This window comes from Miniopterus natalensis, chromosome 2 (assembly GCF_054644295.1).
Source record: "Miniopterus natalensis isolate mMinNat1 chromosome 2, mMinNat1.hap1, whole genome shotgun sequence".
NCBI lineage: Eukaryota > Metazoa > Chordata > Mammalia > Chiroptera > Miniopteridae > Miniopterus > Miniopterus natalensis.
In genome coordinates this window covers 19,871,823-19,896,895 of record NC_142082.1, presented here as the reverse complement: position 1 = coordinate 19,896,895, position 25,073 = coordinate 19,871,823, and the positions used below count along the sequence as shown (strand labels likewise).

Below are 25,073 nucleotides of genomic sequence, written 5' to 3'. Positions count from 1 at the left end.
TATATTAATTTTACTTTAAAAATTCCAATTTTAGCACATGGGTTTTAAATATTTGAATAATTTGTTTTTACTAAAGTATTGTTTATTAACATTGAATGTTATAATGTAATATTTGATACATGCAAAAGAGAGTGTATGTAATGTATGTATCATGTATGTAAATTTAAGGTGTCTCTGTGCTTCTTTTCCATTTCCTGGCCTTTCCTCCAGGAGAGATCACTATCCTGAATTTTGTGTTTATTACCCCTTTTCTTTTAAAAACTCTTTTTGAATTAAAGCATAACATGCATACCAGTGAAATGCACAAATCTAAAGTGTGCAGCTTGATTAATTTTTACAAAGTATACACTTATGCAACCACCCTAGATCAAGGGGTGGAGGTGGTCAATGGAGGGGGACATCTGTAATACTTTCAACAATAAAGAAAATTTAAAAAAAGATTTTAAATAATAAAAAAAGATATGGGATATTATTTGTACTCCAGAAGCTTCTCTCAGATCCCTTCCCAGTCAACTCTTCCCCTACTCCCACTGCAGGGTAACCACTGTTCTGACTTATATCACCATAGATTGGTTTGGGAATTAAGTATGTATTCTTGTGTCTGCCTTGTTTCAGTCAGCATTATATTTGTGAGATTCATTCATGTTGTTATGTGTGCTAGCAGTCCCTTTCCCCCACGGTTGAGTGGTACTCCATTGTATGAACAAGTCATACAATTTATTCATTCCTTCTACTGTTAATGGACATTTTTGTTGTGTCCATATGTGGCTATTGTCAATAAAGTTGCCATGAGCTTTCCTGTACATGTCCTGTGCACATATGCACCCATATCTGTTGGGTGTAACAGGAGTGTAATTGTTGTGTTATAGGGTATGCACATGTTATATGGATACTATCAAACAATTTTCCAAAGCGATTGTGGCAATTTACATATCCACCAGTAACGTGTGAAAGTTTTAGCTGCTCCACCTGATTGCCAACACGTGATATTGATAGTTAATTTTTAAAAATTGAATCAATACATTCTTTTTTAAAAAAAATATATCTTTATTGATTTCAGAGAGAGGAAAGGAGAGGGAGGGAGAGAGAGAGATAGAAACATCAGTGATGAGAGAATCATTGATTGAGCCCGAAACCCAGGCATGTGCCCTGACTGGGAATCAAACCCCGATCGCCTGGATCCTAGGTTGATGCTTAACTGCAGAGCCACACCTGGCCAGGTGATAGTTAATTTTTTTTTTTTTGCCATCATGGCTATTTCCTTTTGTCATCCAATAATTTTTCATGTGTTTTTTTCATTGCCATTCAGTTAAAAATATTTCCATATATACTGCAAATATCTTCTCCCATTCAGTGACTTGTTTTTTGTCTTTATTAGTGTCTTTATTAATCGGCTTTCTTGTTGTTGGCCAGAAGCTTGATATTTTAATATAATTTTCTTTTTACTTTGACCCATGGGTTATTTAGAAGAGTATATTTCTTAATTTCTAATCATCTATTAGAAATAGATGATTTCTAATTTATCCTATTTATCTTTCCTATTTATCTTTCCGTTTTGGATCTCTTGCTCAATTTCACTGTTGTCAGATAATATACTGTGAATGATGTCAATTTAAAAAATATATACTTAGGGAGATATGTTAAAAATCTCCAACTGTACTTGTGGATTTATATTTTTCTCCCTTAGTTCAGTCAGTTTTTGCTTTATATATTTTGAAGCTATGTTATCATGTGTGTACAAATTTAGAACTGTTATATTTTTCTGTTGAACCAACCCCTTTATCATTAGAAAAGATCATTCAGTAGAACTGCTTGCTTTAAAGTTTGCTTTGTCTGACACTTGTTTAGATATACCATGTTTCTTTTGGTTAATGTTTGCTTGGTATATCTTTTTCCATTCATCTTTGTAGTTTCACCTTTTTCAGTTATCTGTTGCTTATAATAAATCATCCCCAAACTTAGTGGTATAAATCAACAACCAGTTTACCACACTCATGTTTTGTGGGTCAGGAATTTGGACAGAACATAACAGGGTTGGCTTATCTCTGCTCTATGATGTCTGGTGTCTTGGCTGAAAAGATTTGAATGGTTGGGGGCTGGAATCATCTGGGGACTTTTTCACTCACATGCCTGGCATCTGGACCAGGCATGATGAGAGATAATGAGACTGGGCTCAACTAGGACTGTTGGCGGGAGTGCCTGCCGATGGCCTTTCCATGTAGCTTGGTCTTTCTTACAGCATGGCAGCCTCAAGGTAGTCAGACTTATTACAAAGTGGCTCAGAGATCCAAGATCGAATGTTTCACTGAACAAGGCATAAGTTGCAAAACCTTTTATGACCTAGCCTCAAAAATCAAACAGTGTTACTTCTGTCATACTCTGTTGGCTAAAGGAGTCACAAACCTGTCTAGGTTGGGGAGGAGAGATAAACCTTCATCTCTTAATAAGAGGAATGCCAAAGGATATGTGACTATGTTTTAAAATTGCCACACAGATTTTTCCCCCTCTATCTTATGTTTAGAATTTGTTGCCTGTAAGTAGCATATAATTCAACTTTATTTATTTTATCCAGTCTCACAATCTTTGTCATTTATTTATTTGTTTGTTTGTTTTTGTTAATACTCACCAGAGTATATTTTTTCCATTGCTTTTTAGGGAGAGAGTGGAAGGAAGAGAGTAAGGGAGAGAGAGAGAGAGAAAGAGAGGGAGAGGGAGAGAGAGAAACATTGATGTGAGAGAGACATTGATTGGTTGCCTCCCACACCCGGACTGGGGATCTTGAGCCTGTAATCGAGCCTTGGCTGGAATTGAACCCTGGACCCTTCAGTCCAAGTGCAGACACTCCAATCACTGAGCAAAACTGGCCAGGGCATGTCTTCACTCTCTAAGGATATTTTCACTGAGTATGGGATTTTAGGTTGGCAATTACTTTCATTCAGCACCTAAAAGTTTTCTTTAACTGTCTGTTGGTTCCTATTTTTTCTATTGCTTAGCTCTCAGTTTTACTGTTGCTCTTTTGAAAACAATGTGGGTGTTTCCCCTCTAGCTGCTGTAAATATTTTTTTTGGTTTTCAGCAGTTTTTCTGTAATTATCTAGGTGTGGCCTTTTTTGGTATTTATCTTGCTTGAGGTTTGTAGAAATTCTTTATTCTGTGGCTTGATGTCTTTCATCATTTTTGGAAAATTCTCAACCAGTATGTTTCTTTAAAAATTACTTCTATCTGATTAGCTTTCTCTTTTCAGTTTGGGACTCCAATTACAAATATGTTGGATGTTTTTACCATGTCCCTAGATCTCTTATGCTCTTTTTCCCACAATTTTTAATTCTTTTCTTTTGTGCTTTACTATCCTCTCTTTGGCTACAACTAATCTGCTTTAGAAACCATCTATCTAACCCTTAATTTCAGTAATTTTATTGTTTTAGATCTGAGATTTTCACTTGACTCTTCCCCTAACAGATTCCAGTTCTTTGGTAAAATTTTGTCATTTCCTTTATTTTCTTGAACACATTTATAATAGTTATTTTAAAGTTCCTGTTTGATAACTCCAATATCTGCATTACTGTTCTTTTCTTTTTTTCCCCTCTTGATTTTGAATAATTTGATCCTGTTTCTTGGCATGACAGTGATTATGTTTCTAAGATTCATCCATGTTGTTGCAAGTAGCTGTAATTCATTTATTTTCATTAATTTATAATATTTCACAGTGTGAATGGACAACAGTTTATTTCTCCCTTTGTCTTGTTGATGGTCATATGGTTTGTTGAATCTTGAAAAAATAATCACTTATTTTAAATTTCTTGAAAGCATTTAAAATAATTAATTCTGCAGCTGTTCTGAGCCTGGAGAGCAAGTCAGTACAATGTATTTGGACCACGCTGGCAATGGACCATTTCAATGATGTAAGAACTAGAATGTGCTATGAATACTATTTGTCCATTATGACCTTACTCTGTATCATCAAATAATTCCATTAAAATTTCAGAGCTATTTATTTGCAGTTGCTTTGGTCATAAGAGATGTGCAATTAAATTTTAGGGGAGTTCAGTAGAGGGAGGGAACACTGTCTATAGGTAAAGAATGTGAATGTGAAGCCTCATAGCTATTCTTTGGCCTCCAATCGCCCTTCTCCATTGAATTCTGCATGTCATTGCCACTCTATTCTAAGACACCACTTCCAGCATGCCCAGCTTTTTCTTAAAACCCTTAATGATTTTCTCTTTCCAACTGAACCAATTTCAAAGTCCGTTTTGGATTGTTCTATTATCTCTAGCTCTGCAGATGTGATTTCTTTCTCTTTTTGGGATGGGGGTTGGCGGTGTGGTTTGTGTAGATTGCCTGCTATCGTTTTGCCTTTCTCACATATTTTGTGATTTTGATCTGAGTGCTTCTTTCCTTGGGAATGTTGTCTGTGGGCATTTTTTTTTTTTTTCTGTTATGTCTTGGGTTGTGGGGGCTTGTCCATGGGACAATTTCATGTTTACCTCTGCCTGGGGCTTAAGCATTTCTGTACTGAGAGATACCGAATTAGGGTTTTTACCTCAAGAGGCAAAGGACTTCCACACATGGACTTTGAGCTGTATCCTGAACTGATGAATAAACATTCTGATTTCTGTTTAGGGTGAGTCTAAGCTCTTCCAGTTCTTGGTTTCATGTAGGGAGCCTGCTCATGCTTGTGAGCCATGGGGCCTCTGACCTTGATTTGGCATTAAAACCCCAGACCCTGGGGCTTGTGTTTTATTGAAGTCCTGGAGGCTTTATGCAGATAATTCCTTAAATCTGTACCTCTAGCCCTAACCTGACCTCTGACCAAATCCCAGAGCTGCAGGCTCCCATACTCAACTGCCTGTTTGTCATCTTTATTTGGCTATTTTATGACCATCTCAGATTTAATATGGTTAAACCAGGACTACTGATTTGTTAATATATATATGCTAACACACCACCATGGCATGCAGATGAATACACACTTACTGAGTGCCTGTTATATGCTGTCATTTTAATGGCTGTTATCTCAGTTATGCTGTTATCTATGAATACATTTAGCCATACAGATCTATATACTACATAGCACACGTATGTGTGTAGAGCATAGTTATCTCAGTGAGCTCAGATATGCTTTGCTTTAGGTCCTCCAACAATCTCAAGATTTACAAAAAAGTCCTTTTTAGATAACAGCAGTCCTAACACTAAGTGTTCATTCACAGTTCTGCTTTACTTGCTACAAGAGGTGAGTAAACAGCCTTATAGCTTTCTCCCTATGGCAGAGGTTTTGAAAAGTGTGGTCCACCAATTACATGCATCAGGATCACCCAGGATTCTTGTTAAAAAGATTGCCTTTTGGACTCTCCCAAGCTAACCTTTCTGGGGATAGGACTCAGAAAAACATATTTTTAAACACGTTCTTCAAGTTATTCTTAAGGACACTGTGGTTTGAGGGCCACCACCGGAACCCCTGTTCTACTTTGGCAATTCATCTAAAATGTTTATGGAAGAGACCATTCCAGGGAACCCAGAAAAGAGGGCGCTGACCCACAGCCACAGCCATTCCTTTCTGCAATGAAACTGCCATGAAAGCCAGGGGGACCTGGTTTGGCCACACTTAAATACCCACGAACATCTCACTGAGCTGTAGTATTGGACCCTACTTGAACTTTCCAGAACTACAACTGCTACTTAAAATTTTTTTCAGTGCTTTTCATCTTGTTGCTCTAAACACATAAATGTCAGCAGAGGATGATGCAGCTTAGATATCATTAGAGTTTGACGAACTGTCCTGGTTTTCCTGAGATGAAGGGTTTTTTGGGGATGCATGAGTTTTGGTGCCCAAACCACAAAGGTTCTGGACAAAGTAGGATGAGTTGTCACCCTAGCAAATGTGTCTTACAGATCACTTTATGAGTTGAGACTAAACATATCAGGAAAGAATATTTGAAATCTAGTTGGGTTATAAAAAAAGGAAGACTAGTGTGGGATGAAATATATTTGAGGATTAGTCAGATTTGTGATCCAGGATTGAACAGTTCATGATGTTGAAGAGTGGGCAGTTTCTCTTACCCTTTAATAAAGGCTTTGTACCCAGCATGTTGTATGGGGTGGCTGCTCGTCTTCTGATTCATGTTGTGTTTGACAATAGTGGTTGGAATATAATTGGAGTGAGGAAGTTTGTTTCCTAGCTCTGCGAGGAGGCTGCCCTTTCTGACCCAACCATGAATCGTTTGGTGCCTTCTTGCATGTTCCCAAGTTGTAGTGAGAGCAAACAAAGAGTGTACAAACTATTAGAGGGTGGGGAGACCTGGGGGATGCACTTATTCTCTGCTCAGGAGTCTGTGGTCAGATCTGGTGGCTGGATGCTCTCTCTGTCCCATTTAGCATCCTTTCCAGCAGGGACAACTCACCATTAAATATGGAGGTCAGTGCCTCGTATCCACAATACTTTTAAGGACTCATGAGAATGTTTTAATTTCTTTAAGATGATGAGAAAAAAAATCTTTTAGCTTGAAGAAAATGTTTTTATGTATAATGTTCATACACTCATCTTTATACCAGTGCAGTCATAAAATATAGTTTTTAATATGAACATTTAAATTAAAATTTTAATAATTTTTTTTTTTAATAGAGAAAAGGGCCCATAAAGGCAAAGTATCCAGGCTCCACAAAAGTCATAATGTGTGTGGCCCTGCTGCCCAGGGTGGCAGCTGTCAGCCACTGTGGTCTGGAGGGAGGGAAAAGCCTTTGGGAGCAGCCATCCCCTGAAACTGTTAGGGCTTGGCCGAGGGAAGGAGTCTGGAGGACATTCCCAGGTGTGGATCTGTGGGAGCAGAACAAATGAGTCTGGCGGACACAAGACATGAGACCTGCCTAGAAGATGAAGGGTCTGCAGAGGAGGAGGAACGTTGGCTGTGTTCACACCTAGGCAGCCTGGAACGGGGGTGTGAATTCTGGTGTAACAGTGTATGTTCCCTGATGCAATGTCCTGAGGCAGGGGTGCTATTCACCAATATCCGTTCTCCTCCTCTTCCGTTAGCAGTAGCCCCCTGTGGTGGGTTGCATTGTGTCCTCCAAAAAACCATGTTCAAGTCTTAACCCCTCGTACCTGGGAATGTGGTTCTATTTGGAAATAGGGTCTTGGCAGTATGACCTTAAGTTAAGATGACTGGTGTCTTTCTAAGAGAAAAGAAAAGAAGATTCGGACACAGAGGCCATGTGATGGTGTCAGAGATTGGAGTGATGCAGTTACAAGCCCAAAGCACCAAGGATAGCCAGCAACCATCAGAAGCTAGGACAGAGGCATGGGTGGGTTTCTCCCTCAGAGCCACCAGAAGGAACCAACTCTGCCAATACTTTGATTTTGGACTTCTGGCTTCTTGAACTGTGAGAAAATAAACCTCTGTTGTTTCAAGTCATCCAGTTTGTTATGGCAGCCCTAGAAAACCAATATTCCCCTCCCCCCTTGTTCTAGGCACACAGCCACTCCAAAGAAGACTATATCTCCCAGTTTCCCTTACAGCTAGGTATCTGTGTTCCTTGTTATTAGGTTCTGGTCATTGGGATGTGAACTCAAGTCATGTGCACAACCATTTAGTTGCACATTTTAATAAAAGGGAAGGATGATGCCTTCCCTCTGCTCTCTCCTCTTTCTTCTGGCTGGAATGTGGACAGAAGGTGGAGTTACAGTCACCATCTTGGATTACAGAATGGAAACCACCTGTCAGAGCCATATGTTAGAAGGACCCTGGGTTCCTGATGTTGTGGAGCTGCCTTATTGTCCTGGATTATTTATGCTTCGATTCTTATGTGTGAGAGAAATAACCTATAATGGTTAAGCTACTATTATTTTGACAGGTGAATGTTTTATCTAAGTAATGTAGTTCTCTATACTCCAGAGCCCTGCTTCTTTGTGCCCCCCTCAGATACTGATATTTGAAAAGGACCTCTATCCTCACTGTTAATAGGACCAATGTTTTAAGGTTTGTTTTGTGGCATTTAAAAAATTTAAATCATTTTTAACTTCTCAATTACAATTTACATACAATATTATATTAGTTTCAGGTGTATGCCCCACTGATTAGACATTATATAACTTACTATGTGATCATCCCAATAAATCTCGTATCCACCTGACACCATACATAGTTATTAGAATATTACTATGTTCCTTGTGCTGTACTTTACATCCCTCTGACTACTGTGTAACAACCAGTTTGTAGTTCTCAATCCCTTCACCTTTTTCACCCATCCCTTCAACCCCACTCCTCTCTGGCAACCGTCAAAATGTTCTCTGTATCTATGAGTCTTTCTGTTCTGCGTGTTCATCTGTTTTGTTTTTAAGATTTACTTGCTGATAGATATGTATTTATTGTCATTTTGTTTATATTTCTGATCCTCCTCCTCCTCATCTTCCTCCTCTCCCCCCCTCTTCTTCTAGAAGACCCTTTAACATTTATATAATACTGGTTTGGTGGTGATGAAGTCCTTTAGCTCTTTCTTGTCTGGGAAGCTCTTTATGTGTCCTTTGATTATAAATGATAGCTTTGCTGGGTAGAGTAATCTTGGCTATAGGCCCTTGCTTTTCATCACTTTGAATATTTCTTGCCAACCCCCTCTGGCTTGAAAAGTTTCTGTTGAGAAATCAGCTGTCAGTCTTATGGTAGCTTCCTTGTAGGTAACTAATTGCTTTTCTCTTGCTGCTTTTAAGATTCTCTCTTTGCCTTTAACCTTTTGCATTTTAATTATGATGTGTCTTGGTATGGGCCTCTTTAGTTTCATCTTGTTTAGGACTCTCTGTGCTTCCTGGAATTATATGTCTATTTCCTTCACCAGGTTAGAGAAGTTTTCTGTCATTATCTTTTCAAATAGATTTTCTCTCTCTTCTCCTTCTGGTAATCCCATGATGCGAATGTTGGTATACTTGAAGTTGTCCCAGAGGTTCCTTACACTATCCTCATTTTCTTTTTGGATTCCTTTTCTTTTTGCTGTTCTGATTGGGTGTTTTTTTGCTTCCATATACAGTGGTACCTCGGTTTTCAAATGTCTCTGTTGATAAACATTTTGGTTTACGAATACTGTAAACCTGGAAGTAAATGCTTCAGTTTTTGAACATGCCTCAGAAGTTGAACATACCACATGGCTTCCGCTGAGTGCAAAATCCTGAGGCCTAGCTGTCGGCTGTTGATCCCTTAGTTTTTGAACGTTTTAGAACTCGAACAGCCTTCCGGAATGGATTACATTTGAAAACCGAGGTACCACTGTATTCCAAATTGCTAATTTGATTCTTGGCTTCGTCTACTCTACTGTTGATTCCTTGTAAGCTATTCTTCAGTTAGCGTATCCTTCATTTCTGACTGGTTCTTTTTTATGGTTTCCATGTCCTTTTTTATGCTGTTGATGTTCTCACTGAGTTCATTGAACATTCTTATAACCAGTGTTTTGAACTCTGTATTTAGTAGATTGTTTAGTTCTTTTTCTAGAGTTTTGTTCTGTTCTTTCATTTGGGACATGTTTATTTGTCTCCAGATTTTGGCAGCTTCCTTGTGTTTGTGTCTATGTATTGGGTAGAGCTGCTACGTTTCCTGGGCTTGGTAGAGTGGCCTCATGTAGTAGGTGTTCTGTAGGGTCCAGTGGCACAGCCTACCCGATCACCCAAGCGAGGCACTCCAGGTGCACCTCCTGCCCCCTCCTGTATGGGCTGTGTACACCCTCCTGTTGTATTTGAGCCTTGATTGCTGTTGGCACATCAGTGGGAGGGATTACCCCCAGGCCAATCGGTTGCAAGGACTGGCTTTGACCACTGACCACCAACCACCTTGGAGGATCAGCTGTGCAGGAGCCTACCCCACAAAGCAGGACTTACTTCAGTGGGGCTCAGTTGCCCACTGAATTCACCCCTTGAGTGTGTTACTTCTGGAGGAGAATGGGTGGTGCTGCAACATGGTCTGAAGCTGTTCACTGGGTGTGCTAGCTCTAGGGCCTCCTTTGAGGTGCAGGTCAAGGTCAGCCACCACCTGTGTTCTTCCCCAGGCCACCTGGCATGAGCTACAAAGTGATTTGCAGATAGCTGCTACTTGTGCTGGGCTTGGAGGTGCCCACATGAGGCCACACTTCAAACCAAGGCCAGCTGCTGCTAGTGCCAGGCCTAGGGCCACTTATTATGAGGTACGTGGCATGCAGAGGCCAGATGATGCTTGTTTGAGAGATTTTTAGGAAAGTCTGAATCATGAGCCAACAGAGGCCATTTGTATGGAAAAGACACTGGAAACAGCTTGGGTGGGCCCACAGGTTGGGTGGGGTGGCATGTCAGGGTATCACCAGGGTGGGACAAACAGTGTGAGCCTGGTTGATGGAGACTCAGATATGGTGCCTGCTGGCTCTGTGTGTGGGGGTGGTGGTCTCAGAAAAGGAACAATGACCTCTGCCAGCACTTTTGTCTGAAGAAATCTGCCCCTTCCAGCTCTCAACTTGATGCCAGACAATTCAGTTCTTCCCCTGGTGCCTTTCTAGCTGCTGCCTCAGTGCTGGAGCTCAGAGGGAGTGAGTCCGAATAAGTTCATATGTGCGCCCTTTAAGAGGAACTGCGTGGGACTCCAGAAGCTCTCCATCTCACTTGGCCACAATCCCCACTGTATTTTTTCCTTTTTAATTGAATTTATTGGGGTGATATTTGTTAATAAAATTATATAGGTTTCAGGCATACAACTGTATAATACATCATCTGTATATTGTATTGTGTGTTCACTACCCCATGCCAAGTCTCCTTCCATCACCATTTATCCCCCTATACCCTCTTCTACCTCCCTCCAACTCCCTTTCTCTCTGCTGTTTTTATAGCCAGAAGTTATGGGTACTTCTCTTCCTGGCACTGGAACCCTGGGCTGACTTACTTATACTTTGATTCTTATGTGTGAGAGAAATAAACTATAATGGTTAAGCCACTATTATTTTGACTTCTGTTATAGCAGCTGAATGTTTTATCTAAGTAATGTAGTTCTCTATACTCCAGAGCCCTGCTTCTTTGCAGCCCCCCCCTCAGGTATTGATATTTGAAAGGGACCTCTATCCTCACTGTTAATAGGACCAATGTTTTGAGGGTTTTTTTTTCTTTCTTGTTTAGGTTTTGCTCCTCCCTACCCCTAGACATAACTCCTACATTCAATGGGAAACATCCATGGGTGGGTTAGGGCCAGGAGAGAGATTGTTGCCAGGATAAATATCCTTATGGGGCTTGAATGTGCAACCTTGACCTCATAATCAGCCAAGTCCACCAGGCTTTGCCTGTCACTCAGCAGATTCCTGGCCAGATTTGGGTGCTCTGGCATCCTCTAATCCTATTCCTGTCAGATCAGGGGAAGGGCAGGGGAATAAGGTGTCTCTTGGCTGCTTCCAGTAACCAGCTCTTCTTCCCTTGGAGTAGAACTGCCTTTTACAGTCTTACTCTTGTGTGCAGTTGGGCCTTTTCTTCTTGAAAATGGTTCCTTTTAATATTTTCATGAAAAATGTTACTGGGTGGCCTCTTTGTGACAAGTGCTTTATCAGACATTACACCATTTACTTATGAAGACAATCCTGACCGAAAGGAACGATCCTTCATATCTTAAACTTTATAAACAGGGACACACATAGGTTGACAGCCTGTTAAGTGGCAATGTCAAACGTAGTCCTACATTTGCCTTCCATGGCCTTTTCCATACAAACTAATCACACCATTTGTTATGTCTTTAAAGCATAATGGGAAAGGAGAAATTCTATAAATATTTGGCTAATCTGATTATGGAACTGGCCACTCTGGAAATACAAGCAAAACAATTACCTTTGGGGACCTGTGTTATTTAGGTTTTTCATCTGCACAGAGTTGACTTCTGCTTCCTTGGGCTTCCTGCGTCTGAACAACAAAGGCAACAGACATACAGCTCTGGTTGTATTAGAGGACACCAATTCCCAAACTAACGACATGCGTGAAAGCTTTTGTTTTAACCGAATGAAAGTGTTTTTCATTTGCTTCCTTGTTTTCTAACATGTCACTTCTTTCAATAATAGTGTAAAATTTGAAATTTAACATTCTAGACTGTTTTTATCCTTTAAAAATCTTACTTATATTAGGGTTATTGTTATTACACAAACTAAAGTGTTTGTCTTTACAGATGAAGAGAATTTCTCTGTATAGGTTCTGTCTGCCAATTTGCATGTGGGCAAACCCATGGAAAAGAGAGGTTTCTTTTTCCTTTTAAGTAACATTCATTTCCTAGTTAAAAATTAACAACCAGTCAAGAATAGCATTTGAGTATATTGCCTTCCTCTCATTTCCCTGTAATTAAAAATATGTAATATAATTGTGATGAAACTTTATATTTCATGTTACACGCACAAATGGGTTTGACTGCACGTGTGCACACACACTTACACACACACGTACACATTTAGCTACCCTCCTTTCTAACCACTGTATTGTAATGACACCCCCCTCCTTTCTTCTTCAGGTTGTAAATTGGCAGTGGGAGAGTCACAGAGGGAATCACTGTCCTTCTCCCCAGGGCTGCCTTCACTTTCCACCGATGTCCTGATGTCCCAAGGTGAGGTTGATAAACAGCACCTGGGAATTTCACTGGGCGTTGCTGCGTGATTTTCCCGTTGCAGGAATTTTCTCATTTCACCCTGGCGCTATCTTTTCTTGGATTGTGACAGAGCAGCCCCCAAAGCTTGCATTTCTTTCTTCTGGGTGTCATAAGGAACTTCAGGGGATAATCTGATCTTTTCCATTTTGTCTGCCTTACCCATGCAGCCCCTCCCTGCTCACGATCGGGATTTCAGAACAAAAGCTCTTTGGGTAATGCAGTAAATGTTGGGAAGTATAACCGACACTCCTTTTTTTAATAAACATTTATTGAGGTATAATTTTCATACCATAAAATCACCCATTTTAAGTGTACAGTTTGATTAGTTTAGTAGTGCCACCATCACTACAACCCAGTTTTAGACCATTTCCATCACCCCAAAGTCTCTTAGTGTCTGTTTAATGTCAGCCTTTATTCCCACCCCTAGACCCAGGCAACCACTGATATACTTTCTGTTTCTATCGATTTGCCCTCTTTAGAAATATCATATAAACAAGATCACGTAATATTTACCTTTTTGTGCTTGGCTCCTTCAATTTAGCACAACTCTTTCTTGAGAATCACTCATATTGCTTCAGGTAACACTAGTTTATTCCTTTTTATTGCTGAATAGTATTCCATTATATGACTATACTATATATAGTCTGTTTATCCATTCATTTGTCGATGGACAGTTGGATTTCTTCCACCTTTTGGCTATAGTGAATAATGGTGCTATGAACATGGGTGTACAGATATCTGTGCAGGTCCTTGCTTTCACTCCTTTTGGGTATACCTAGAAGTGGACTTACTGTATCACATGATAACTCCATGTTTAATTTTTTGAGGGATCGCCGTACTGTTTTCTATAGCAGCCTCACCATTTCACTCATCTACCGGTAATGCACAGGGTTCCAGTTTCTCTATATCCTTGCCAACACTTGTTATTTTCTCAGTTAAAATTTTTAATTTTATCTTATAACACTCATCCTAATGGTTGTGAAGGAGTATCTCATTGTGGTTTGATTTGTGTTTCTCTAATGATTAGTGAGGCTGAATGTTTTTTCATGTGCTTATTGGCCACGTGTAATTTTTTTTTGGAGAAATGTCCATTTATATCTTTTGCCCATTTTAAAATAGGGTTCTTTGTTTTTTGTTGTTGTAGTTGTTGAATTTGTAGTTCTTTATAAATTCTGGATATCAATCCCGTATGAGATATATGGTTTGCAAATATTTTCTCCCATTCTGTGTGTTGCCTTTTCATTCTGTTCATAGTGTCCTTTGATGCATAAAAGTTTATTTTGATGGAGTCCAACTTATCTATTTTTTCTTTTGTTGTCTGTGTGTTTGGTGTAATATCCAAGGAATCGTTACCAAAATAAAATGTCAGTAAGCTTTCCCCCGTGTTTTCATCTAAGAGTTTTATAGTTTTAGCTCTTTTGCTTAGATCTTTGATCCATTTTGAGCTAATTTTTGTACATGGTGTAAGGTAAGGGCCCAACTTCATTGTTTTGCATGTGGATGCCTAGTTTTCCCAACACCATTTGTTGAAGACTATTGAATAGTCTTGGCATTCTTGTAAAAAATCATTTAACGATATGTGCTAGGGTTGACTTCTGGGCTCCCTATTCTATTCCATTGGTTTATTATCTGCTTCTATGTCAGTGCCTCACTATTTTGATTACCATAGCTTTGTAGTATGGCTTGAAATGAGGACACGTGAGACCTTCAGTTATGTACTTTTTCAAAATTGTTTTGGCTACTCAGGGTTCCCTGAGATTCCATATGAATTTTAGGATGGATTTTTCTATTTCTGCAAAAACATTGTAGGGATTTTGATAGACATTGCACTGAATCTGCAGATCCTTTTGAATACCCTTGACATCTTACCAATATTGTCTTCTAATCCATTAACAGGGCATGTTTTTCCTTTTTTTTTGGTCTTTAATTTCTTTTAGCAATGTTTTGTAGCTTTTGGTGTACAAATCTTTCATTTTCTTTGTTAACTTTATTTCTAAGTATTTTATGCTTATGTTACTGTAAATGAAATTGATGTCTTAATTTCTCGTTTGGATTGTTAAGTATGGAAATGCAACCGATCTTTGTGCTTCCCTCATAACTTTTAAGACATTGATCCACCATCATTTGACATCTAGGACTTCTTTTGAGAAATTTGACCCCTTTTGAGTCCCATTTTTTTTATAAGCACTGGCTCTATCCACCTTCCTTTTTGACCTGTGGAATTTTTATGGATCATCTCTATCTTTGATGTTCTGAAATTTCACAATGATGTTCCTTGTTGTAGGTTTTTAAAATTCACTATGCTAGCCTCTTGGAGTATCCTCATGCCTTTTAGTTCTGGAAACTTTATTTAATTTTCCCATTAATCATTTCCTTTCCATGAATTTTTCTCTTCTGTCTTTATAAAATTCTTAGTATTTGGATTTTGGTCTTTTGGGTTCACACCAGATTTTCCTACTTTCCTACTTCTGTTTTCTAATTCTGGTTATCAATTTTAATTTCTAATAGTTCTTTCTTATTTTTAAGTTGAGCCTTTTCAATAGCATTTTACTTTTGCTTTCTGGCTGGAAAATCATTTTATCTCCTGAGGATATTATTGCTTTTCTCTTTTTCTGACAATTTTTCTCATTTTTAAAAAATCATTCTGTATTATCTTTAATTAAGTACAAAAACTTTTCCAATCATGTCACCTAGAGCTCATTTCACCCACTGCTCTGTTTGGCTGCCAGTCTCTTGTCTCTCTCTTCTGCAATAGTGAGGGAGATACCCTTTCCATGGGGAAAGGAAATCCATGGTTTGTTGCCTTTGCCAATTACAAAAATGTTGGAGAGCCTGTTACAAATGTTACAAAGCTGTTTCCATTGGCACCCTTCACATGAACTACGTTAAAAGAACCAGGGTGCCTCTTTCTGTTGGTTATCACTCCAATTCTTCCCAGGTTGGCACCTCCGGTCACCATACACAGATTACCAGTGTCAAACTTGATGAACTCAGTAATTTCGCCAGTCTCCACATCAGTCTGAATGGTGTCGTTCGCCTTGATGAGGGGATCAGGGTAGCGGATGGTGCGAGACCATGGGTTACCAGATGAGGGATTCCTTTTGTGCCCACAAAGATCTTCCTCACTTTGCACAACTTGTACTTGGTAACAAGGTGTAATACGATGAACAGCAAAGTGACCCCTGGTGTCATAGATCAGACCAAAATTCTCTCCAGTCTTGTCAATGCTGATGACATCCATAAAACCAGCAGGGTGGGTTATAGCAGTTCAGACCTTGCCGTTGATCTTAATAAACCACAGCACGCAGATCTGCTTTACTTCATCTCCTGTTAGAGCATACTTAAGTCTGTTCCTTAAGAAAATGACGAGAGGAGACATTCTCTCCTCTTGCGGGGACTAGTAGATGGCCGAGGAGCACACACACCGGTCAGTTTATCCATTGTCCAGGGCTTTGGAGCTGCTGCATGCTTCAGGTGCTTCTTGGGACCATGAGCCATGGCTGCACTAGGCACAGAAAGAGGGCTCTCAGGTTTGTTTTTGAATGTATCTTCTATGAGAAGGATTTCCTCCACAGTCTAATGATCTTTGGCTCTCTGTCCATGCCTACATGTTTGTGTGTAAGGGGAGGAACTTCTCTGGGAGGGGTACAGATCAGGTTGCTAGAGGCCCTTTTCATTGCATCCCTCTACTGTTAGGATATGTCTTTTTTTCCTACCAGAGAAGTGTCATCCAGTCTTCTGCTTCAGGATTCTGTTGATGGGTGTCAGGGTGGACTAGGCTGCTTGCATTCCGGATACAAAGCAGGAGAAGTTGAAGGGTTTTATGCTTTACCATGTAAAGAGTAGACTTCCACCAAATTCCTGCACTTTTACTTGTTGTCTAGCTCCTGTCCTTTGATGAACCCATCTCCCTGAATTCAGAACCTCTTTGGTTATTTTCCCCCCCCTGAGTAGTAGGGAAGCTAGATGCTTGGCTGCTTGTGATGGTGAGGACTTCTGGGAAGTCCATGTGCTTGGAAGAAAGACTTTCAATCCTTTCTCTTCTTTCACCCCAATTCCACGTCCATGGGTTTGTGGACTGGAAGTTTGCATACAAGCTTGCCAGTGCCACACTGTTTTGAATATGTTTTGTATTTAGTATCTGGTAAGGTAAGTCCCTATTCTTAAATTTCTTAGCTATTCCCAGACATTTTTTATGTGAATTAAAAAGATCACAAAGTATTTCTATAGAATCGTGCATATAAGATTATAATTTAATTTAGTTTTCCAAATAATCCTCTTGGGATTCTAATGGAATTCTTACTCATTCTTGTATCTCTAGTGCCTTACGTAGGGCCTGGATCAAGTTAGGCTTTTGAAAAACATCTGTTACATGGAAATAAGCCTCTGATCCCAATGCCTGTGCTCTGTATATTACACTGTCCTTTCTGATTTGTGCTCAGATCACAGAGCCAGCTGGTAGGAGAACCAGGAGAACTCAGGTGTCATAACTCACCATCCAGTACTTTTTCCCACACTTGTACCTGTAAAACAATTCTGAGCAGTTATACACACTCCAGCATACTGGCCATGCCAGTGCAAATGGAAGGTCACAAAGCCATGGTGCTTTAAACCCCTCCTAAAATATCTCTGCCTGGGCCAACTGGTCTCAGTCCCATAATTGGTTTCTGTGTTGGGGAGCAGGATGGGCAGGTGAACCCATCCTCTAGCCCCGATGGGTACATTTGTGGTGAGGTAGAGGGAATGGTATTGAGTTTATTTCGTTTTCCTATAGGAGGAGCCGTATTTCAATGGCATAAATATGAGTGCAAGAGTAGGATGGGTTACCTGCCATGTCTGATCCATATGGAGTTTAAGTAATAAAGTTTATTAGTGTCCCTGATTTAATATGACACATTTCCAGTGCAAATCACTCTGAGATCATCGTGTTCACAAAATAGGACAGAAATCTTTTAAGTGTGAGCATAAGTTCTGAATTAATTTAATAACCTAGTCTGGAAAAAGGCATGTGGTTTAAAACATAATATTATGCAATTATGTTCTGGGTTCCTACATGTCTCTTCCACCCACCCCCTCTTCCCGTGGCACTTCTCAAAAGCCCTTCTTCCTGTCTCGAGTCATCTGGCCTCTTCTCAGCTCAGGATTTTGCCTTGTCAAGGAGGTTCGGAAGAAGATCTATTAGTGTGGCCAAGGTGAGAGGGTCCATCCACCCTCCTGTGCCTGAGGGCCCTTGAGCACAGCTGGTTTTAGTTCTTGATGGTGCCCACCCCGAGGAAATGGACAGGGGCTGATGTGAAAACGGAGCTTGGCCTCTATGATTCATGGTCCTTTAGCGGTTTGGGAGGTGGGTGGGAGAGCGAGCATGACATGACATTGGGGGGCCGTGGCGGCAGGAGCATGAACACAACCCTCTCCCTTTCCGGATGGGAAAACAATGACAGCAGCAGAACACAGGCCCCGGCTCTCAAATAAACGCACGTGAAGTCACTGTGTAAATTGTGAAGTGTAAGTCTTGGTTGTATTTATCTCCTGGCAGTGTAAAACTAGAACAGAACAAAAATTTCATCCAGATAGAAAACAGAGCCCCGGCTGGCTTTGCTCAGCGGTTAGAGCGTCAGCCTGCAGACCGAAGGGTCATGGGTTCGATTTCTGGTTAAGGGCATGCGCCTCGGTTGCAGCTCCACCCGGGTTGAGGTGAGTGCAAGAGGCAACTAGTAGATGTGTCTGTCTCACATCGATGTTTTTTCCTCTCTCTACCCCTCCCTTCCACTCTGTCTAAAAATCAGTGGAAAAATATCCTCGGGTGGGGAGAAAAAACAAGGTTTTCACTGATAATCTTAAAAACAAAGATAGAAAACACAAGTAAAGAAAAACTTTGATCCCTTTGGCGTAACTCAACCAATGTGACTTTTGGCTTCCATCTTGTGGACAGAACTGTGACCATCATGTCAAAGAAATAAGTAACCAATACTCCCCACTCCCGCTCAGATATTACAGGACCTGCACTTGGCTGCTTGCTCACTGGCTAGTTCCCTTCCTGGGCAATCCTGTGTTTTTCCTGGACCTTTGGGTCCCTTTTGTCCTGTCCAAGTAGACTGGGACTCTGGGCCAGAGGAAGCCCGAGCCCTCGTAAGACATGCTCTGGTGCAGTCCTCTGGTTTGTTTCCTATTTCAGCATCCAAGAGAGAGACAGGAAGGGCCGCCCGAGTGCCCAGCGGCCAGACCTCTTTCCTGACTGTGGTGCTTCTGCTCCTAAAACGGGAATGTGCTGCAAGTGCATAAGCTCCTCAGAGGTGATGCCAGCAGCTCAAAGGGCGGTTCTCTCACAGTCCTCATTTCACCAGTGGCACCACAGAGAGTGAATATCACTCCTAGTTCAGGTTCTCCCCATCACATCTAGAAACTGCCAACAGCAAGAGCTCAGAGTGAGTTTTAGCAAGAGTATCCACACCATTCCTTCTAAGGAGAAACAGCAGGCGCCTTTTTAGCAAGAGGGAGCTGTTGGAGGGACTTTCAACTGGCTGAGGAAACCACACTCCATCTATCCCACACCCAAAGGGTTCCTGGTGCTGGGTCACTTTCTCCTCTGCATCTTCCTCCTTGTAAACCTCCCTGTCTGGTTGCCTTCCTCCCATTTCTGGAGCTTGCTTCTCCTTCAGAACACTGCTCAGGTCCCACTCTGTCCATAAAACTTTCCCTGAAAAAAACAGCCAACAATAATGTCTTTCTTCTTGGGCTTCCCATTGCATTTGCTACTTAAACTATACCTTCGGCACTCAGTGATATTCCCATTAGCTCTTATATTGCGCCCTGTCTTCTTTTGTTCTCTAATTATTTCCTGTGGGTAAGTCTTGGCTGACCAGCCAGCCTATAAATGCCAGCCCCGTCCAAAGGCTCACAGTGTGGGGAGGGAGACTCCCTGTGAATTCGTGCCTATTTGGGTCAGGGAGAAAGTTGGAGACTGGTTTGTGGGATGCGGGTCGGGGTTGGGGATGTGCTACCCCTCCTGAGGAGTGGGCTGTGCCCTCAACTGGGCAGGGTCTGAGGAGCAGGGACACAATACAAGCTCTCCTCTGGTTTCCTACACCTCCCTTTGTGCCCTCCACACTCAGGGGAACCTGACCAGCCTGCACCCCCATCTGCTCTCAGGACCTCTGGCCTCTGTGCTTTTCTCCTTGCTTTTCTCTCCAATGGCAGCACTTGAATCTCCCATTTCCTTGTGTCTAAAACCTAAATCCTTTTAAATTCAGCTCTAATGCCATCTTTTCCAGAAAATGTAGCCCAATCCCTCAGCTGAAAGTTCTCTTTCCCTTCACTGAACCCCACTGGCATCTCTTTACATCTCTTTGATGGTGCTGGTCCTTTTCTCTATTTAGTTAAAATATTTGTTCAGGAACTCCTTTTTTTTGGTATTAACTTTTCTATTGATGTTGTAACGAATGATCACAAACTTAGTGGCTTAAAATACACAAATTTACTATCTCACAGTTCTGTAGGCCAGAAGTCCAACATGAATCTCACTGGGCAAAACTCAAGGTGTCAGCCGGTCTGCATTACATCAAGAGACTCTGGGGGAACTCCATTTCCTTGCCCTTCCCAGCTTCTCAAGGACACCCACATTCCTTTGTTTGTGGTCTCCTTCTGTCTTCTTCAAAGCCAGCAGCAGTGTATTTCTTTGCCCCTGCTTCCATTGTTATATCTCTGTTCCTCACTTTTGAGGATTCACACAATAGATTGGGCCCACCTGGATAACCAAGGATAATCTCATCTCAAAGTCCTTAGCTTTAATCTCGCCTACAACCTTAATTCCCTATTGTAATGTAACGTAACATATCCACAGGTTTTGGAGATTAGGATGGGGACGTCTTTGGGGCGAGGGCATTGTTCTGTGTACCACTTCTTCACATGAAAAGCTCCTTAAGGTTGTTCAATAAGTATTTTTAAAAATTCAATTAAATGCCAGGCACTGTGCGAACAGCTGTAGATATATAGAGAGGTGAGATATAATCTACCCTCAGGAAGATTTTAGAACCTGCTGGATAAGACAGATACAGAAACAATGACAATACAGCTGACCAGTGTGATCGTGGAAATGAGTGTGGGGAGTAGAGGTAGTCCAGAGGAGGGGTAGGGGACTCTTTCTGGAGTAAGTAGAGTGGGGGCTGGTCAGGGAAGACCTCACCAAGGGAGTGGCAGTTGACTAGGTTCTGAAGAACAGCCCATGCTCACTGAGTGGATCGCCAGGTGGGGGGAGGAAGCTATTCCAGGGGAACAGTGTGATGCAGGAGGCAGCAAGAGGGAGCACGGTCTTTGGAGGGATATGATACCTTGTTTGGGTTGCTGTAGTATTAGGTATGGGGAGAGGGGCAAGCGGAGGGGAGATGAGCCTGGAGAGGCTGGCAGGAGCTGGGTCACAAGAGGTCTTCTATGCCAAGAGGCTTGGGTCTATAGGTGTAGGAGATGGGGAGGCCTTTGAGGACTTTACGGAAAATTACATGTCAGAAAGTGGAAAACCGTAAGGGAGTAGTGACACACAAGATCAGAGGACAGAATTTCACAAAGGAGTGATGATGCATCAATAGTGTACCAAACATTTGAAGGAGGTCGGGTAACCAGAGGCCTGAGTCCCATTGTTGGGTTTGACAGAGAGGAGATTTCTGGTGTGGGAATCTCAGTGGGAGCAGTTTCCATGGAGAAGTGGGGGCAGAGGCAGCCTGCTGTGGGCTGAGGGGTGATTGGGAGAGGGGAGGGAAAGACATGTGGTAAAGCAACTTGGCCAGCAAAATGAGGAGGGCTATGGGGTGGTGGCTAGAGATCACGATGGTCTTGGGAAGGTTTTGTAGGCTAGATCTATAGCCGCTCTACCTCTGGAGGTCACCTGCTGTCCCCAGCACCTACCACAGTGTCAGACATACGTAGATGTTCAGTAATGTTGTGAAGAATGACGGAACACACCACACACGTTTCCTGGAAGAGGCCGAAGTGCCATCACGGATTTGCTCACCAGGGATTCCTTGCTGTCCAGCGGGGTTCTGGGAAGCAGTTGAAGTCATGAGCGCTGTTCCCAATCACGTGCTTTCCCGAAGCTCGGGAGGCAGACAGCCAGGGTGTCAACACCTCAGGTCACACCACATAACGTAGAGCCTAATTTGACTTTCAGGCTGATGTCAACATTTCGTTACCTTGCTGAGAAGCCCAACTTGAAGACTACATTAATTTACATTTGCCTGGCCTCAAATAATGCGTTCCAGATCTGAGCTGGCAACTGTGACACTGAGGTAGATGCTGGCATCTCCTGTATGAAAAACCCCTTCCTGTGTGCAGGAGATTGTGTGTTTTCAGGGCATTTGTTCCTTGGGGGAAGTTCGACCAGCTCACCAGGTAGGGTAAACCCATTTAGAACCAGGGAACCACCACACATGAGAAGAGCCTCACCCTTCATCACTATGGGGTGACGGCAGTGTGATGCAGATGGCCAAGTTATGGCGCCCCATTATTAGGACCGTTCTTCTCAAGGTTAAAATAATTTCCCCATAAGGTTGGATGAGCATCCCCAGCTGAGCATGTGGGAAACAGGACTCCTGCAGAGTTTGGCACTGAGGCCCAAGACTTTGGTCACAGGCAGAGTCCTCTGGGCTCTGTCTCCAGGACCCCAGCCCAGGCCCAGGTGCAGGATGAGCCCTCCCAGAAGGTGGACATGTTCCCAGTGTGGAGCTCCCCACATGAACTCTGTGGAGGTGGGTGACGGGGAGGATGGGGAGTTTCTGGTAGTCTGAGTATGCTGTCTCCCATGCCCACTTCCCTCCCCAGCACCCCAGCCTCAGTTTTGATCTCCATCCCTCTCCCTCCCTCTGTCATTGCCCTCATGGCCTTGTCCCTTCTCTGTTTCTCTTCCTGCCCTCCAGCATCAGCAGGATGAACAGCTTCTTCCTTTGTACTCCCCATTCTAGTTTTATTATTTTGTTTCCATCATTTTTGGTGTGTGTGTGCGTCTGCCTCTGTCTCAAGCTGGGAGCCTCTGTGTCTTATTTAACTCGGTATCCTCCGTGTCCAACACAGTGCTTGGTGCCTAGCAGGTTCACAGAATAGATGAACAAATTTATAAATATGCCACTGTTATCCATCTTCAAGGCTCACCCCCCTCCCTCTCTATTGCCCAATTTCTTCCAGACCAATGATCTCTCAATTCTTACCCTTTATTCAACAAACATTTATTGAACACCTATTATGGCATTTGGTGCTATGAATAAATATGACTAGATTCCTGTCTTCAAGAAATTTTATGAATAGTTGAAAATATAGGTAAGTTAATCATCAATTGAGATAGATGCTATTATAGTGAAACAGTTGCAGAATAATAAAGGCCATTTTTAATAACCTTTGAAGATTTATTTCAGTGTAGGCTTTATCACTTTGGTGCTAGAATGAAATTTTAATGGAGCTGAGTGTAAAACCCTGAATTTGCTGTTCTGTTGTATCATAGAGTAAACATTTTTCTAAATTAGAAAATAATGTGTTTATTTTAGGAATTCAGGAAAATATAAAAGTACGAAGGAGAAATAAAATTATTAACTCACACTCAGAGATAACTACTGTTAACTTTTTGGTGTGTATCCTTTTAGCCTATTTATCAACTACCCATAATGGTTTTTTTTTTTGTTCTTTTTTTAAAGAAAAAGCAAAACATATAACTGAAATCCTGAAAGTTTTCATTCTTTTTTCCTCTTTTATTATAAATACTTTATTATTAAATATTATGAAAAATATTATTAATGACACTGTAATATGACTGTACTATGATTAAAATGAAAACCATTCTTATTGCTTTGGATTTAGTTGGTTTTCAGTTTTTCTTTATTATAATGAGTGGGAAAATCTTTGTATAAAATTCTGTATTTACCTACATTTTTCCTTTAGGGGCATTCATCCTATTGATTTTTTAAAAGCCCCTTTACATATTAAGAGCATCCATCTTCTGACATATTTATTAAAAATATATTTCCTGGTCTGTCTTTTAATTTTGCTTAGTATCAGACTTTTAAAGCCAGAAAGGATCTTTGAGAACTTTAAATCTAACTCTTTCATCTTAAAAACAAGGAAACTGAAGCCAAAATATTCAGGTGACTCCCAGATGGCTCATAGAGCCAGCAGCAGAGCAAGCCTGGAACCCAGGACCCGGGCCCTCACTGTTCAGAACCCCCAGTGTTTCCTCCAGCTGTGAGCACATCAGTGCTGATTGTATGTCAAGTTCTTTGTTTTCCAACGGTTTCATTCATGCTGGTTTTGCCTTCCTATATGAAGGGCAGGGGTTGTCTCTTAAACCTGTTCTCCATCTTCTCATCTGTCCCCAATTCACCTTTCCTGCTTCCTGCGCATTACTTAGCACAATGCTAGAAATTTGATAAACACTTGTTGGTTGATACACTGGTTTTTATTTTTTATTTATTTTTTATTATTTTAAAAAAAATACATGTTTATTGATTTCACAGAGAGGAAAGGAGAGGGAGAGAGAGATAGAAACATCAATGATGAGAGAGTCATTGATCGAGCCCGCAACCCGGGTATGTGCCCTGACCGGGAATCGAACCCCGATCGCCTGGATCCTAGGTTGACGCTCAACCGCTGAGCCACGCCCGGCTGGGCAATACATTGGTTTTTAAAGTGTCCAATAATGACAGTGCAAAGTATCTCCTTTGGTGCTTTCAACAAATCCATGAAGAAGGCAAAGTCAATATTACTGTGCCTATTTCATAGATAGAAATCGAGGAGAGAGGAGAATTTCAGGGACTTACGCAAGATCTCATTGCTAGACCATGGCAGAACCAGGACTTCGATAAAGTTCTTTTGACTTCAAACTCTCAGTTCTTTCTGCTGTACTAAGCTCTTTCCAACAGGCCCCTTTGCTTCTGCCCCACAACTCCCAACTGGGGCAAAAACTGGCTGTTGTTTTTGATTCTTGGATGGGTTAAAGAGGTGAAGCCAGCGGCGAGGTGGTCACCTCTTTCCATACGGGGAACCAAGATCATGCAGCTAGGTCTTAACAGGGTTTCCAGACTGAACAACCAGAAGCCCATGAACAGGAGCCAATTTCATGGATTCAGAGGGTCAACTAAACTCAACCTGGGTTTTTATTTTCTTCATTTGTTTTTTTATTGAGGTGAAATTCATATAACACAAGATTAATCTTTTAAAAGTGAACAATGCTGTAGCATTTAGTAATTCACAAAATTGTGCAACTACCACTTCTGCACAGAACCAAAATATTTTCATCACTCCAAATAAAACCCGTACTCATTAAACAGTCACTCCTCTCTCTCCCCTTCCCCAGTCCCCAGCAACCATGAATCGACTTTCTGTCTCTGTGGATTTACCTGTTCTGGAGATTTCATAGACATGGACCCATACACTATGTGGCCTCTGTGCCTGGCTTCTTCCACCTAGCATCGTGTTTTCCAGAATTGCCCAT

General features: G+C 41.4%; 1 pseudogene; it reads right to left on the bottom strand.

Annotated features, from left to right (window-relative positions):
* Positions 1-15,246: 15,246 nt before the first annotated feature.
* LOC107535513 (small ribosomal subunit protein eS4, X isoform-like) lies at positions 15,247-16,105 on the bottom strand (annotated as a pseudogene).
* Between the last annotated feature and the right edge of the window lie 8,968 nt (positions 16,106-25,073).